General features: G+C 23.3%; 1 protein-coding gene across 2 annotated transcripts in view; it reads left to right on the top strand.

Moving 5' to 3' along the window:
- Window positions 1-12,921, top strand: part of Eip75B (Ecdysone-induced protein 75B) — a 254,158-nt gene that overhangs the window by 200,149 nt on the left and 41,088 nt on the right. The gene's annotated exons all lie outside the window — the stretch shown is intronic.

The raw sequence follows: 12,921 nt of genomic DNA, 5'->3' as shown, positions 1-12,921 counted from the left end.
GATACATATGCGTGTGAGTATAAGTATGATACTTTACTAAAGGTTATTGACCACTACAATGGGTAATTGGGTTAAATAAGAGGACTGATAAGCTTATAATGAAAAAAAAAATGTAAACAAAACAAAAAAAAAAACATTTTTATAAATAATTATAAAATAAAAATGTAATTAATAATAAACACCAACATTATTGAACATACAGACACCAACACACAAACAATATGCTTACAAAAAGGGGCACATTTATACGATTTAATAAGCTAAAGAACCAAATAACATTATGTATAGGAACATGCTACTAAAAGTGGGAATTTTGTATTTAATTGGACAAAAAAAAAATGAGGGTTTTAACAAACGAAACACTCAAAAAAAAATAAATAAACTGACAGAATGTTCTAGAGGTGCTTGTGTAATGAAAAATAAACCAACAAATGTATAGATAATAAGAAATTTTATTGAATCTAAAATAAAAAATAATAATTTTTAGAATTTTGAAATATTTTTTTAACTTCCATATTCATAATAAATTTTTGAATTTAAATTTAAAAATTGTTTATCTACGAGACTAAAATCTAAAGGAAATTTTTGAAATTTATTTTTTTAATTTGAAATTTATTCCAATATTGAAATTTTTTCCCATTAAATACATTTTACATATTAATATTAATAGAATTGTTTTTTTGGATATTTGAAAAATATATTTTTTAAAAGTTTTAAATTTAAAAATATTCGTAGTTTCCAAAATTATAAAATTTAAAAATTTTTAGATTTCAATATTTTTTTCAATTTCAAAATTTTTTTGAAAATTATTTTTTCATATTTAAAAAATTTTTGTTTTTGTTTTGGAAAATTGTTTTTTCATATTTCAATTTTAAAATCAAATTTCAAAATTTTTGTTATATTTTTTGCAATAAATATAGAAATTTTTTAAATTTAAAAATTTTTTTAGAAAAATTTAAACTGTCAAAAGTTCTATTCCAAAATTCCATATTTTAGTTTAAACTATTTTATATCCACCATTAAAAAAGATAGGGGGCGGCATATTGATTTTGTCATTGCATATCGAAAGCTCATAAGAATCTAAGACGATCTAGCTATGTCCGTGCAATCGCCTGTCCTTCTGTCTATTAAAAACTTGATAAGACCGAAACAAGACTCGACACAGCCTCATATAACAATCTACATACTTGTATAATTTTTTTTAAATATTTTATGAAAATTTTCAAAAAAATTTCAATTCCAAAAAAAATTTCAATTTCAAAAATTTTTTTTATTTAAAAATTTTTCTAAAATTTATTAAAAATTAGATTTTCTAAGTTTTTTTTTAATATTTTTAGAAAAATTTCAAAATTTTGTTTCAATATTTTCTATAATTTATTAAAAATTTCAAAATTCTTAATTTTTATTACAAATTATTCTTTTTGAAAAAAAATTCAAAATTTCTTTCAATATTTTCTACAATTTATAAAAAATTTCAAAATTCTTAATTTTTATTACATTATTCTTTATATTTGAAATATTAATTTGTTGAAAATGTTAAAAAAAAATTTTTCATTAAAATTTTTTAAAAAAAAAAAATATTGAAATTCCAACATTTTTCATTAAAATTTTTTATTTTAAATTTAAATTTTTTTTTTTCAAAAATTTATTTGAATATTTTTTTTCTAAATTCTTTAAGATTTAAATTTTTTATTAGAAAATTACGACTTAATTGTTTTTATGTCAAAATTGTTCACTTTTTGATATTAAAAAAAAAAAATATAGAAATTTCAAAATTTTTCATTCCAATCTTTTATTTTAAGATTTTTTTTTATTTCAAAGTTTTTCTAAAATTTATTTGAAATTTCCATAATTTTAAAATTAATAATAATTTTCTAAATTCTTTAAGATTTGAATTTTTTTATTAGAAAATTACTACTTCATTGTTTTTATGCCAAAATTGTTCACTTTTTAACATACATACATTTGCCCTTATCACAATTTCAAGAATCTTTTATTTTAAGTTTTTTTTTATTTCAAAATTTTTCTAAAATTTATTTGAAATTTCCAAAATTTTTTTTTTTCTAAATTCTTTAAAATTTTAATTTTTTTATTAGAAAATTACTACTTAATTGTTGTTATGACAAAATTGTTCACTTTTTTATATACATATATTTTCCCCTATCAGATTTTTCTTAAAACCGATTTTATATTTGAAATTTTGTTGAAAATTTAAAAAAAAAAAAAAAATTTGAAATTTCAAAATTTTTTTTAATTTCAAAATTTTTCTAAAATTTATTTGAAATTTTCTCAATTCTTTAAGATTTTAATTTTTTTATTATAAAATTACTACTTAATTGTTTTTATGGCAAAATTGTTCACATTTTTCTTAAAACCGATTTTATATTTGAAATTTTCTTGCACGTTTTTAATTTGTTGAAAATTTAAAAATAAAAAATATTGAAATTTTAAATTTTTTTTTATTTAAAATTTTTTCAAAAATTTATTTTTTTTCTAAATTCTTTAAAATTTTTATTTTTTTTATTAGAAAATTACTACACAATAATTTTTATGTCAAATTTTTAACTTTTTTATATACATATACTTATTATGTACCACATTGTGATAAAAATAGATTTTATATTTGAAAATTTCTTGAATATTTTTAATTTTTTGAAAATTTTCAAAAATAATATTGAAATTTCAACTTTGTTCCATTCCAATCTTATATTTTAAATTTTTTTTATTTCAAAAATTTTGTAAAATTTATTTGAAATTTCAAATATTTTTTTTCAAATTTTCTAAAATCTTTAAAATATAAATTTTTTATTAGAAATTTCAAATATTTTTTTCAAATTTTAATTTTTTAAATTCTTTAAAGTTATTATTTGTTATTAGAAATTATTACTTAATTGTGTTTATGTACAAATTTTTCTTGAAATTCAAATTTTATTTTAAATTTCAAAATTTTTTTTTTAAATTTCAAATTTTTTTTTTTAAATTTTAAAAATTTATGGCTTTTCTTTAATTTTTATAAAAACCAATTTATTTAACCTGACTTTTTCCTACAAATCTTTTTTTTTGCTTATTTTTTTCCAAATCCGGGTTTAATTTCCTAAAACCTCAGTTTTTTTTTTAAATTTATTTTTTTTGGTCATCATTTCCTTTCTATGTAATTTCTATTATTTCTATATAAAAAAAAGTACCATAAATTTGTGTCTTTTTTTATTGCGCATGTGTTTAAAGTTTTTAACTCAAACACAAAATTTTCACTCAAAATGCATTTTCTTGCTTGCCTTGCATATTTAGCTTAATGTTGGTGTTGTTGTTTTTATAGTTGGAGTAGTAATTGGTGTTGTTGTTGTACAATTTGATTGTACTATTTTTGTAGTGCACACAATTTGTTTGTTTTTTTTTTTTTGTTTTTGTGCAGTTTTTGTTGCAAGTATTACGTTGAGGTTATTGAACGCCAGCGACCTAAACTTTGGCTGACTGGCTGGTTCGTTGGTTTGCTTTTTTTCAAGTTTTTTTTTTTTATTTTTTTTGAAGTCTCTCTAAATATGCGAATGTTTTGGCTGACTAAATGGCTGGCAATAGTAGCAAAATGTATGAAATGTTGGTACAATTGTTTAGTTCAGTGTTTTTTTTATATATTTTTTTCATTTTGCTGTTCAAATGGAACAAAAAAGCGGGAAATTTATTTTATTAATTTGGAAAAAATGGGGTTTTTTGTTGAAAATAAATATGAAAATAAGAAAAAATTTAATTTTTATTTGAATTTTTTTTATCATTCAATCTTAATTGTAAATCTAGTTTTTGTTCATACATTTGGTGTTTGTCTTAAGCTTTTGTTTTTTTTTTGCAAAATAAAATTGTAACAAAGTCAACTGCCTAAGAGTTTAATGAACTTTTCAAGTTGTTAAGATTGGAGCGGACTCACATAGCTTCAATTTAACCAACATAGATGCCAATTTTTCTAACACAATGGCTGCACGAAAATTCTATAGAAAACTTGTTTGAAGTTTTTTTTTGGTGTGCGTATGGTTTAAATTGAAATTATAACACAAAAATGCGTTATAAATAAAAAAAAAGCAACCAAATCTATGTAAAAATTTTAATAAATGAGTCATGCTAAAAATTGTCCAAAGCAAAAATAATGATTTGTGTTGTGTTTGTTATCTGAAACTCCTTATAATAAATAAAGTTACACTCCAAAATAAAACACCAACACACTTCAATAATAAACTTTTACACGTTTACTTAGAGGGGCTTTTAAGCACCTGGTCTTTGTCTTACAATTTAAAATTATTTAGGGCGTTTTTATTGCATAATGTTGAAATCAATTTAAATTTATTGTATTTCTTTATTATAATAATGGCTTATAAACAAATAATCATATATATGACTCATTTTTTGCTTAATTATTAATGGTTTTATTATATATATTTTTTGTGAAAAATAAATTCTGTGTGTTTTTGAGCTTTTTATCTTAATCTATCAACACATGTCAGTTATGTTGTGGCTATAAATTTTTATGTTTTCGAATAATTTTTAAGCAGATTTTTAAAATGTTGACACAAAATGTCATTGACCGTTCATAAAGTAATTAAAATTGTTTGAAAACTATAATCATTTAAAGTGGGTAGTAAAAAATATTGGCCATAAAATATAGAAGATAAAAAAATATTGCTAGGACAGACAGACAGACGGACTAGTTTATGTAAAACATATGTGAAATATGATTAAATGAAAACTAATTTAGATAAAAGAAGATATCAATAGTTTTCTGACAATTTAGCAAAAAATGCAATTTAATATTTTATAAATAGCTAAAAAAGTTACACGGAAAATTTAACAAAATTCCGAAATATTTGAAAATTTTTAAAAGGACAGACGGAAGGAAGGACGCTATTATTTTATAAATATGTAAGGTGCTATTAAAACAATTCTTATTGAAATAAAAGTACATGGCATAAGCATTCTATCGATTTAACCAATCCGCTATTTACAATTTTATAAATAGCCAATATATTGCCCGGAAAATTTAGGAAATTTTCGAAAAATTTAAATATTTGAAAATTGTCAAAAGAACAGACGGAAGGATGGACAAGATTATTTTATATATATGTAAGATGGGATTAAAATAATTCTTATTGAAATAAAAGTACATGTCATAAGCATTCTAACAATTTAACCAAAAAGTTATTTAAAATTTTATAAATAGCCAAAATATTGCCTGGAAAATTTAGGAAATTCCTGCCGTCTGTCAAAAGGACAGACGGCAGGAAGGACACGATAATGCAATATATATCTAAGGTGGTATTAAAACAATTCTTATTGAAATAAAAGTAACTTTCAAAAGCTTTCTAATGATTTAATAAAAAAGCTATTTAGTATTTTATAAATAGCTAAAATATTGCCCGGAAAATTTAACAAATTTTCAAAATATTTGAAAATTGTCAAAAGGACAGACGGCAGGAAGGACACGATAATGCAATATATATCTAAGGTGGTATTAAAACAATTCTTATTGAAATAAAAGTAGCTTTCAAAAGCTTTCTAATGATTTAATAAAAAAGCTATTTAGTATTTTATAAATAGCCAAAATATTGTCCAGAAAATTTAACAAATTTTCTAAATATTTGAAAATTTTTAAAAGGACAGACGGAAGGAAGGACACTTTTAATTTATAAATATGTAAGGTGGGATTAAAATAATTCGAATTAAAATAAAAGTACATGTCAAAAGCTTTCTGACACTTGAACAAAAACTGTAATGTAAGGTTTTATAAATAGCCAAAATATGGCCTGGAAAATTTAACAAATTTTCAAAATATTCAAAAATTTTCGAAAGGATAGACGGATGGACGGACACGATTATTTTATAAACATTTAAGGCGGGATTAAAACAATTCTTATTGAAATAAAAGTAAATGGCAAAAGGTTTCTAACAATTTAATAAAAAAGCTGTTTCATATTTTATAAACCAAGAAAATTGTTTGAAAATTACCTAAATGTTAGAAAATTTTGTAAAGGTCATACAGACTTTTTATAACAAAAAAACAGTTCCAATTCGCATTAAAATGAAAGTAGTTCCTAGAGGCTTTTTGAAAAATGTTTTATAAATTAGTTTAAGATTTTAAAACCATTAAAAAATTTAATATGAAAATTTAAAAATTTTAAAAAAATTTACAAGGACCGACAGAGGGAAGGACGCTTTCCTTTAATATAAAGTAGGGCCAAAGAAATCAAATAACCTTAAAACGAAAGCACAGGTCAATATCTTTTAAGCAATATAACTGGAATATGATAATTTATATTTTAAAATCAAATTTTATAATTTTTTTTTTATAAAAATCTTGCAAAAATCGGACGGCAGGAAGGACAGCTGGTAGGAATAACTTGTGAATCAATTAAGCTTGAATTAACTTAAAATGAAAGTAGATGTTACAAGCTTTTTAACAATGTTAAAAATTCTTTGCAAATTTGCATACAAAAAGTTACAATTCATTTGAAAGAAAAAATTAAATAATTTCAATAATAACTTTACAAAGACAGACGGAAGGAGGGACCCTTTTTGGGGGGACTTAGTAAAGTTATTAGGTTTATAACTTAATAAAGTTAAAGTAGCTATAAATTATTTTTAAACAATATATAACAATGTGTATATAAAATGTTAAAAACAAAAAAAGTATCTTGACTCATTAAAATATTTATTTATAGAAAATACAAATTTTGTACAAAATCTTTGTAGAGACAGACGGAAGGACGGACAGGTTGGCGTTATATTTGCTGAAGCTATACAGATGAAATAATTTTAGAATAAAAGTAGCTAGCAAAGGCTTTCTAACGATATGGCTAAACAATATCTAGCATTTTAATATGAAACCAAAAAAGTTGATTTTTAGAAATCTCTTTAAATAATCTTGACAATTTTAACAAAAATCTTGCATTTTACTTTTAACAAATCCTGTCATTTTATCTCAATTTCTTTAAATCTTTATCTAAAATGCTTTTAATAGCCCTTAAATACTTTCTCTTCCTTTTCAAAACCTTTTAAACACTCATAAAAAATGCAATTCCTTTACATTTTATTTTTGTTGGTTACGAAAAGCGATAGAAAAAAGAATAATAAACACAGTGACCAGCTGAGTTCATTCAACTTCCATAACATTTTACTACTGCTGTGAATGTTGCTGTTAACCTCTTAATTTGCAGTTGTAAACCAATCTATATACAGTTTTTCCTTTTCTATTTTACACAGCAAATACACTTCATTACATATGTACTATGTATGAAAAAGAGAAGAAAAAAAAACAATAAATTTTTAAGGTTACATAGTCATGTTGCAAACATTATAAAAACCCCCCTTTAGAATCTCAAAATGAAACCCTTTTTTCCAAACCATTCAAAAAAAAACTCACTCCTTTTAAAAGCTCTTAGCAACTAACATATAAAATACACTCTTTCAACACCCCGGCCACACAGGCATGCAAGCTACAGCGAACACTCCAACAGCTCCAACATTTAAACATAGACGAGCCAACCAACGAACAACGAAGGCTAAACGAACTCGAAGAACGAACGAACCTGCTTATAAAACATTCGTGCGTTCGTTTGCAACTGTCGTTTAAAATGGCAAAACTGCAGCAGCTTCATTTAAATGCTGCAGCTAAAGCTGCTGCATATTATGGCGAATGTTTGTATGTGTGTATAAGTTTAGTTGTAGCACTGTGACTGACGGTCATTGAACGTTAAGTCGGTCAAAGCAAACAACAACCCCTGGCTGCAAAAAATAAAAAAATATCATATAAGAATAAGAGAAACAAAAAATAAAAAACCAACACCAAAACTAAACTGAACTCTATCAATATGAAATTTAGCACACTGAACTTTAATGACATCAAAGGTATGAACAAAAACAACAACAACGACAACATATAAAGGGCTCTTTATAAGACATACATTTGCTGTAAAGGAAAGCAATTATTAGGGGGTGTAAAGGGCTACACTAAGAGACTAAAACAAAACAAGGCTAAAATATAAAAAAAAAATTATAATCAAAGATTTTAAAAATTATATCAGAAATTTGTAGCCAAAACTAATGAGATTTTGCACAAATAACATCTAAGGTCTAAGGTTTTATTTTACCAAAAATTAGCCAAATTGGTTTATAATTAAGAAAGTTATGAAAAATAAGCTTTATAAGCTTTTTTATGTAGAAAAGGCATATTTCTTATAAAAATGGTTATAGATCATAAACGCATAGTTGTATGGTAATGAAATTTTGTGGAAATATATTTTATATTTCTGACATAACTATGTGAAAAACTCAGCTTCTTTAAGGGCAAAATAAAAAAGTTGTGGTAAATTTTAAATATTGGAAAATTTTATGAAATTTTTTAAATAATTTTTTAAAGCTCTAAGGATGTTTTATTTAAGAAACTAAAGAGCTCAAATTTCTTGTGTTTATTCCAAGAAGACTTAAGTTATTTCTTAGCAATAATGAGCTAAAGTGCTGCTAAACTTACAAAGTTAGAACTAAATAAGCATTTTACCGCATTTTAGCCTAAAAAAGCATATTTTCTATTAAAAGCTTTGTAAAGCACAAACAATAGCTCGCGGATATATGAAATTTGGTGGAAATATATTTCATTAACTAAGCTTAAAATGAATAAAAAATTAACGAAATTAACAACAAACAAATTCCTGAAGAATTAAAATTTTGAGAAAAATTTTTTTTTTTATTTCTTAGGAGTCTTAATTTGTAAACCTAAAAAGCTAAAATTTTCTATATTTATTGCTGAAAGTCTAAACTTAATTGCCTGAAAATATAAGCCTAATTTCTAACAAATTACGAAAGTTAATAATAAATATGCTTTTAAAGCATTTTAGCTTAAAAAGCTTATTTTATATTTAAAGCTTTGTATTTTGTAAACGAAAGCTTGTAGAGATATGAAATTTGGGGATAATATATTGTAAGGGCTAGGCTTGAATTTGCAAAAGAAATAATGTCTTTTAAAACAATAACAAAAAAATTGTAAAATAATTAAAATTTTTGGAAAATTTTGTTATTTTCAAAAAATATTTTTTAAAAGTTTTTGAGGCCTAAATTTTTGCATATAAAAAGCTATAATTTCTTGTATGTATTCCTGAAAGATTTGTTTCGGTTTTCACCAAAAATAAACTAAATTGCTGCAAAATTGCCAAAGTTAAGAATAAATAAGCATTTTAAGCCAAATTGAGCCAAAAAAGCTTTTTTCATAAAATGCTTTAACAACATGTGATAGAAAACTAAAATTTTGCTAAAATATTTCTTATAGTTTAGATATATTTATTCTAAATATTAAACCAAATCCCTTAAATATTGAATTGAATTTGAAACAAATTTCCTGAGAACAATTTCTGTGAGTTGTAGATTCTAGATTTTTCTACCCTCTTACGGTATGTGCTCTAACAAACTGAAACAAAAGGTTATTTCAGTTTAAAGTCCTCAATTTGGGGAAGCACAACAATTGGGTGGCTGGCAGGCGGGCTGGCAGGTTGACTGGCTGGTTGGTTGGTTGGCTGGCTGGCACAAGTAGGCAGTCAAACAATTTGAGTACAAAAATATATTTTTATGAGGGAAACATACACACACAAACGAGGAACCTAAAGAGAAAGAGTATTAGTCAAGAGGAGGCTAGGAAAGGGAACAGAAAGAAGACACAGTGCAATACAACATGCAGCTGTTTAGAACCATTACAACACACACTAACACTTCAAAAAAAACTAATACTTTAACACATAAACATTTCCGTTTAACCAACACACGCACTTATCTTCAACATACCCAAAGAATTTTTAGGTCTAATAATGATTTAACGATAATTTTTCATAAAAATCGAATTATATTTCCAAAAAAAAGTATCAACAACTTTGACATTTTCTGTTTTAACAAAATATGAAAGGCATTAATTGATGTTCTAACTAGGTTATTACACACTTAAATACATTTATTTATTTATTTATATTTTATACACTTCAACTTTGGTCTAATGACTTTTAACTACAAATATAAATATAATATTATTGTAAATAAATATATATTAACTTTTGATATTTTATGTTTAGTTGTTAATACTCAAACAACAACAACAATAAAAAAATAAACAAAAATGTTATTATTCTATAAAAGGCCAATAACATTTGTATTTCAATGAAAATTGACCAACCCATTTTAAGTCAGGCCAAAAAGCGAACGAACTAGCAAGCTCTAGCGACTGCATGAAACGTGGTAGCAAATCAAGCAAAATGTTGACATTTCAATTACAAGCTTCAATAAGCACTCCCTATATAAAAATACTCAAATATAACTAAATATTTATAAAAAAAATAGAAAAAAATATCTGAAAAAAAATTTGATAAATTCAAAGAAATATTGCACTCGAAACAATTAAAACCCTTTTTATGCAAAAATAACAACAACAACTTTTTTTTAATAAAAATTAAAAAATAATTCAAATATCACTTTTAGTTTAGAAGTTATGCATAATTTCGCTAAAGCGAATTTGGGCGATTTTTTGATTAAATGCGAAAATTTAAAAATTTCTGTTACGAAATATATTCTTTCGGGAATTATAAACAAAAACCTAAAATATTTTGTAAATAAAGCTTTTAGTTTAAAAGTTATAGCTAATTGTTTAAAAGCAAATTTAGGCGATTTTTTAATTAAAGGCCATAAATTCAAAATTTTCTTTACTAAAAAAAATTGTTAATATTTTTTGATTTAAAAACAACAAAAAAAATTACAATATCGCTATTAGTTTAGAAATTATGAATAATTTCGCTAAAGCGAATTTAGGCGATTTTTGAATTAAATGCGGAATATTAAAAATTTCTGCTATGAAATAGATTCTTTCTAGAATTATAAATAAAAAATTAAAATATTGTGTAAATAAAGCTTTTAGTTTAAAAGTTATAGCTAATTGTTTAAAAGCGAATTTAGGCGATTTTTAAATTAAAGGCCATAAATTCAAAATTTTCTTTACGAAAACAAATTGTTAATGTTTTTTTAATTTAAAAACCATACAATTTTTGACAATATCGCTCTTAGTTTAGAAGTTATGCATAATTTCGCTAAAGCGAATTTAGGCGATTTTTTTTATTAAAAGCCCAAAATTTAAAATTTCTGTTACGAAATATATTCTTTCGAGAATTATAAATAAAAAATTAAATGTTTTATAAATAATGCTTTTAGTTTAAAAGTTATAGCTAATCATTTAAAAGCGAATTGAGGCGATAAATTAAAATTTTCTTTTTTATAGCTAATTATTTAAAAGGGATTTAAGACGATTTTTTGGTTTAAAAGCCAATAACTTAACGAAAACAAATTGTTGTTATTTTTTCGAATTATAACCCAAAAAATTATTAAATTATCAGTTTTTGTTTAAAAGTTATGCCCAATTTCGCTAAAGCGAATTTAGGCGATTTTTTGTTTTAACTCAAAAATTGTAAATTTTTGTATGTAAAATTTATATTTAATTAGTTGTAAAATTAAATCGCAACAAATTAATTTTTTAGCATTTTTTGTTTAAGAGTTAGGGCTAATTCTTAGAAAACGAATTTAGGCGATTTTTTGCTTTAATTCAAAAACCTGAAAATTTCGGATAGAAAATGTATAACTACATTGTTTTAAAATTAAATGTGATAAAATTACATTTTTAGTTTTATTAGTTTAAGAGTTAGGTGTAAAACTTCAAAAGTTAATTTAGGCGATTTTTAGTTGTAAGGCAAAATATAAAAAAAATTTATAGAAAATCGATTAGTTATAAATACTTAAATTGAATCTGAAAAAATTATAATTCTAGCTGTTTTAGTTTAGCAGTTAGGTGAAATTCTTTAAAAATTAATTTAGGCGATTTTTTGATCCTGCAAACTTTTTATAGAAAAGTTAAAACTAGATTTTTATAATAATAAATCTGCAAAAATTAAGTTTCTATCTGTTTTAGTTAAGGAGTTAGGTGTAAATCTTTAAAAGGGAATTTAGGCGATTTTTTTATTTAAACCGAAAAACTATATTTTTTGTCTAGGAAATTGTTAAGTAAATTGTTTTAAAATTAAATCTGATGAAATTAGGTTTCTATCTGTTTTATTTGAAGAGTTAGGTTTAATTCTTTAAAAATCGAATTTAGGCGATTTTTTTATTTAAACCAAAAAACCTATATTTTTTGTTTAGGAAATTGTTAACTAAATTCTTTTAAAATTAAATCTGATTAAATTATAATTCTAGCTATTTTAGTTTAAGAGTTAGGTGCAATTCTTTAAAATAAGTTTAGGCGATTTTTTTATTTATCCTACAAACGAACATTTGTTTAGAAAATTGTTAACTAAATTGTTTTAAAATTAAATCTGCTGAAATTAAGTTTCTTTCTGTTTTAGTTTAGGAGTTAGGTGCAATTCTTAAAAAGCGAAATTAGGCGATTTTTTTTATTTAATCCAAAATCTTTAATTTTTCTCTAGAAAATTGTTAATTTAATTGTTTTAAAATTAAATCTGATTAAATTATAATTCTAGCGGTTTTAGTTTAGTAGTTAGGTGCAATTCTTTAAACGGAAATTTAGGCGATTTTTTCAAAAATATATTTTTTTATTATTTTTAATCCCTTAAAGGTTTAATTATTTCTTGTTTATTTCACCTATTTAATTATGTTAATAAATAATCACCAAATATCCCAATTTACCTTAAGTAAACCTTAAATATTTAAGGGACGTATATGTCATATAAGTTAATGTTTGCTTTGGTTTTTGTTTGTTGCTGTTAAACCAGGTTACAGTTCAATGAACTTTGGCCACTAAGGATAAAAACGTAACAAGGAAAAACAGGATAACAATTTGTACTCACACACAAACACACTTTAGCTACTAATTACCTCTGTTTCAATGATGTGGGGGCGGTGGGTTTG

This window comes from Calliphora vicina, chromosome 3 (assembly GCF_958450345.1).
Source record: "Calliphora vicina chromosome 3, idCalVici1.1, whole genome shotgun sequence".
Lineage (NCBI taxonomy): Eukaryota > Metazoa > Arthropoda > Insecta > Diptera > Calliphoridae > Calliphora > Calliphora vicina.
Note: the sequence above shows the minus strand (reverse complement) of the source record. Positions and strands in the feature narration are given on the sequence as shown.